Source organism: Elephantulus edwardii, unplaced genomic scaffold, assembly GCF_000299155.1.
Source record: "Elephantulus edwardii isolate Elephantulus edwardi_28Jun2011 unplaced genomic scaffold, EleEdw1.0 scaffold00209, whole genome shotgun sequence".
Classification (NCBI taxonomy): domain Eukaryota; kingdom Metazoa; phylum Chordata; class Mammalia; order Macroscelidea; family Macroscelididae; genus Elephantulus; species Elephantulus edwardii.
In genome coordinates, this window is record NW_006399959.1 from 974,270 (window position 1) to 979,846 (window position 5,577).

Here is a 5,577-nt window from a genome sequence, read left to right on the forward strand (position 1 = left end):
TATTACACAGCTTCTATATCATTATATATGTAGGTTTTTGGGGGGTGAGATAGAATTCAATCTATGACACATTGACTGAATTGAAAACATACCCAGAAATGTATTAATGGATCTCCTGAACCAAATCACTTTTTGCCTTTTTTTAATTGACCCTTAAGGGGCCCCTCTCACTGCTTCCATGAGCTGGCGTCAGGTAGCCTCTTTTCCTGTTGAGCACCCCATGTGTTATACATACGTGTCTAAGGGTTTTTGATGCCTGCTTTACCTAGAGAGTGTCTGGGCCACACCATGACCCACTTCTCTGGGTCCCCAGTGAAACTGACCCAGAAGAAACTGTACCCGGGTGAAGTGGTGCCAGGTACTCGAGGGACCCTTTTGCAGCTAGCATGGCACTAAAGGTGCCATAAATCTCAGGATAGCCTAGTTGCTCTTGACCTCCAAGGGCCTCCTCTCTCCTCAGAGTGGATGTCCTAAGTGGGCAGAGACCTATCTGGTCTGCCCCCTTTAGTGTCTGCCCTTGGGTCTCCACTCCCAGTGTTTCGCGTTTGCCTGGTTTGCTCCAGCTCCTCACCCTTGGTCTATTTGGAAATGATAGATTCAAGGACTCAAGTAGACTTTTCCCAAGTAGTATATACTCCAGGCTCCAGGTGGGCTGTGCCCTTAACTCTAGGTCAACTACATCCCTCGTGGGCTGTGACCCAGGTGAACTGTGCCCCTGGCTTCAGGTGGGCTGTGCTACATGCTCCAGGTGAGCTCTGCCCCACATGGGCTGTGATCTAGGTGGGTTGCGTCCCAGGCAGGCTGTGCTCTAGGCAGGCTCCAGGCCTTTGGTTACTTTGCCCAGGTCTTCTCTCTATAAACATGTACCTAGCTCATCTCATCACCTTCAGATCTTTTCCCAGACTTTTTTTTTCAGTGAAACCCTTATACGATGTCCTGTTTAAAAACCACAGCTCCTCCTGTCCTTTTCTTATTTTCTGTGACTCTCACCACCACAGGCAGACTTGGAAGGCTGTGGCACAGTTCAAGCCCTTGTACTATATCCAAGATATAATTAGTTGCATGGATTCTTTGATTTCCCAGTATACATAAAAGTTATATCTACACTGCTGTTACTATGTGTTTCAAGTCAGCTACCATTCACAGCAACCCTGTGAATCTGGACCCTGCCTTTTCCTGTGTCATCCTCACCTCTCTGATATAATTGAGCCCCTTGTTACAGTCACTGTGTCAATCCAGCCTCTCCTAACACTGTTCCCAAAATATGTGAGATGAAGTTCACCATCTCTGATACACCTGAGCCTATTGTGACAGTCACCCTGTCAGTCCATCTTATTGATGGTCTTCCTCTCCTATGCTGACTCTCCAACTTTCCCAGCATATCTTTTTTCAAGGAGAAAGCATCCTAACATCCTGACAGCATCCCAGAGTACATAAGATGAAGTTTCATCATCTTTGCCTCTAAGAATCACTGTTGTTGCACTTTCTCTTATATCTGTCCTTTTGATAGGCCATGAGCACTATCAGCACTCCAAAGACATTGATTATTCAGTCATACTTAGTCATTGTTCAGCTTCCATATACATAACAAGTAGTGGAAAAGACGGTGATTTTAAGCAGTCACATCTTATTCTTTAAACTAACATCATTGCTCCTTAACACCTTAGAAAGGGCTTTGACAGATGATTTACCCAATGCAATATATTAACACTAAAATATACTTTTATTCAACACATAAGCATTGCATACCACTGTGTGTCAGTAGTCTATCAGAAAAGGACTGCTAACTGAAACATCAGTGGTTCAAATCCACCTACCACTCTGTGGGAGAAATAGGGCAGTTTGTTCCCATAAAGAGTCCCAGTCTTAGAAGCTTGATGGAGGTTTGCCATAAGTTGATAACAACTTTACTACAGTGGAGCTCTGGATTTGGTCACCTATTGGGTCAGAAAGAGGATTGATGCCTTTGAGCTGTGGTGCTGGAGAAGAGTGTTGAATATACCATGGTCTGCTAGGAGAACAAACGGGTTTGTCCTGGAGAGGGTGAAGCCAGAGTGTTCCCTGGAGTCAAGGATTCTGAAGCTTCATCTGACATATTTTGGGCATGTTGCAAGGAGGGACTGGTCCTTGGAGAGGGACATCATGTTTGGCAGAGTGGAGGGGAGGCGAAGGAGAGGAAGACCTTTGGATCGATTCTGTGACTGGATGGTGGGAATAAGTGTGCTTGAGATGGCTAGGTTGGCACAGGATAGAACAGCATTTAGAGCTCTTGTACATAGGGTCGCTATGAGTCACAAGCGACTCGATGGCACATAACAATTGGGTCAGCAATTAGTATTATGAAAGAGTTTGAATGTGTTGAGAATGACTAACGTGACCCTACAGCATTAAGTGAGCATATGCAGTTGGCAAAAGGTGCTGGCAGACTTGCTCAATTTAGGTTGCCACAGACCTTAAATTTGTGAAGAACACTATCTTTTTGAAACACAGTGAGTCTGGACAGTCACATGCCATTACTCAGATTCTGCATTTGCAATCACTTCTTGCTAAAATTTGTTTGTAACCTCACATCACCACTCCGTGGCTCTCATGCCACTTGCTTGAATACAGGCCCAGGGTGGCAGGGAGCTGTGTCCCCTCTCCTGTCACTCACAGGTTCCTGGTAAAGGTGTGCCACCCACAGTCAGCCATCTGCACATGGCACTTCTGTGTCCTTGGGATGTTCACTGGCAGAGCTTCAGAAACACATTGCCTGTCCATGAATAAAGAGAATTGACATATTTTCCTCATCAGTATTTTTAGGCCCCTGCCCCCATGTGATGTCTCTTCCATTGCAGCAGTCTTTTCCCATCTCCAGGCCCAGGGAAGTGCCTGGCACAGTGTACTCCCTACTTGTTTGTTATTCTGGGTGTCTTCCAGATAGCAGTTCAGTCCTCCATTAGCTGGCAGTCTCTCAGGATAGGGCACAAGTCTTGTGCCCAACCCTGTAATGCTGGGAGAGGGGCTTGAATACAGATCTGAGTTCATCAAGTGACTATTCATTTAGTTAGGTTCTGATGTCTGTGTGGCCAAAATTTTCCAAAAAGTCCTAGAATTGCCCGAGTACAGTGAGGTGTTTGCAGGACAAGGGCACATGGGCACTAAGACCCTTCAAGGGCATTTCATGACCATCTATACATCCATTCCCCCACAACAGACCCTAGAGGGCAGGTGAACTGGCAGCGTTGTGCCTGCTGTGTCTCAGGTTCTGGCTGTGAACATGATGAAACACTACATTGGAAGCTTAAGATCCCACCGTTATTAATTGAATTGTGGTCCCCAAGATAACATGTCTATTTGACTCAGCCAGGATTCTCAGTTTGTGGTTATTCTCCATTCTGTGAACTGATGTGTGGTAAAGTTTACCTCTGGGACAACTCTGAGGCATAGGTAGTGGCAGGCATGTTAATGAGGCAAGATGCAGTCTGTTGGATGAGGCTGTATCTTGTATCTGTCTCTCTTTTTTAATTATTTTAATGAAAGCTTACAGAAAGTTTCATTCATTCATTTCCTTCCTTTCCCCCTTCCCCCCAATTGAGATGCTCTCTTTTGAGATATCAAAGAGATTAAACTAGCAGCAAGGCCAGAGATGCCAGCTACCACTGAGAAAGGAGAGCCAGGGGTAGAGTATGTCCTTTGTCCTGGGGAACCTCCTTAAATAGGAGCCACTGAGAGAAGGCCTTCCCTTAGAGCTGGGACTCAGCCTCCTGAAAGTCAGAGCCTGTGTGCCAGAGCCACCCCCTTGGATTGCTCTTACAGCAGCACTAGAGAGTTAGGACCACCCAAGCCAATTGTGAGAAGTGCTTTGGCATAATGATGTAGCTGGGGCCTCAAGAAGTGCTGTGGTCCCTTTCTGGGAAATGAGGACTAGCCACTGCACTCTTTAGGGCAGCTTCACAGCCTGGGCCATAAGGCACAGTGGGCCAAGTATAAGACAACTCCAGCTAGAACCTGACATCCTATTTTCCAAAGGCCCAGCTCTGTTCTCATCCCTGCTGGCCCAATTAACATGTCTTCCCTACAGGGGTTCTTGCAGTGCAACTCAAGCTAGAGTTTGTTCCTGGGTACAATGATTCCACTGCTCCATGCCCCTTCACTGACATCTGTCTGTCTGTGTCCTCATCACTGGAGCCACCAGACCGCAAGTCACTGTCACCTATGCAGGTTTCACAGCCGAGTCATACAGCTGTCCCTGACCCAGGCACCAAGTCCATTTTCTTAGTATTTCCCTTTCTGATTCCACACCTTAAATGAACCTTTTCTTTCTCCAAGCACAAATCCTCTTGGCAAACACAGAGCACTGTCTCATGCTGCCACTTTCTTCTCCCCTCTCACGAAGGTCCATCAGGTGATGTCTGGGACTGAGACATGGCAGGTGGTGAGTGCACAGGACTTGGTTCCAAGGTCCTGAGAGAGCTGGGGGTAAGGATTAGCTGTTCCTTCCTGTGACACACAGGTACTTTGCCTGTGCTTATGGGTGTAGACCATGATAAATCATGGTGACACTGAATACTGGGAACCCCAGAACACTTAGTCATGTTTGTATGGAACCTGCATACAGACCAGGAGGCAGTGGTCTGGACAGGAAAAAATAGGGGTGTTGCGTGGTTTAAAATCAGGAAGGCGCATCAGGGCTGTGTCCTTTCCCTGTGCTTCCTCAATCTGTATGCTGAGCAGAGAGTCTAAGAAGCTGGACCATGTGGCTCTTGGTCACCTGTCAAAACAATACTGCCCCCTTCCTCCAGGAGAGGAGGCACTTGGCCAGGCTGCCTGCAGGCTGAGGGCAGCTCCTCAGCCCAGTGCTGGATACCCACACCCCCCAGCGGAGTGGAGTGGGATGGCAGGGTGGTGGCCCAGATAAAAACTTGGGTCCTGCCTCACCCTCTGGTAGCTGGTTAAAGTGTAGCCACCTCAGCACCTGCCTGCTCTCTGTCAGCTGAGCAAAGGCCATTTTCCAGGGCTGCCTTGATGGCGCCAGTGAAGCTGGTTTTGGCATACTGTTTCTACAAGTAGTGTAATGAATGGTTGCAGACCGAGGGTCCCAAAGAATGAAGTAATTTTATAATTATTAATTATGAGACAGACTACCAGGAACGATATAGAACAGAGTGTGAAAAACAGGGGGCCAACAGTTCCCATGACTGAAGGCCCCAAGCTATGCTTCTCTGAGTATTTATTTAGAATCATAAGGAAGGTAAACAAAGTGAAATCACAAGGAAGCACAAAACAAAAACAAAGGATAATGGTGAAGTCTTTTACAGATAAGGCCAAGTTCCTCTTTATGCTAATCTCAAGAGGGAGGGATTCATTTGACACAAACTAAGAACAATGTTGACTCCTAGGGAATGCCCCCATGCCACAAGGTGACCTTCAGCTTGTATTAAGCTTCCCTCATTTCCTGGTACAGCATTTGGTCTGTTGTTGTTTTGTTGTTATGTGCCGTCCAGTTGCTTGAGACTCATAGCGACCGACCATATGTACAACAGCCCTAAAATCTGCTCTGTCCTGTGCCAATCACACTGTCTCTGACACTCCCAT

The 5,577-nt window shown here is 46.9% G+C and overlaps 1 pseudogene; it reads left to right on the top strand.

The window, feature by feature from the left end:
* Positions 1 to 288: 288 nt before the first annotated feature.
* The window catches only part of LOC102858299, a 9,216-nt pseudogene continuing 3,927 nt past the window's right edge, over positions 289 to 5,577 (top strand).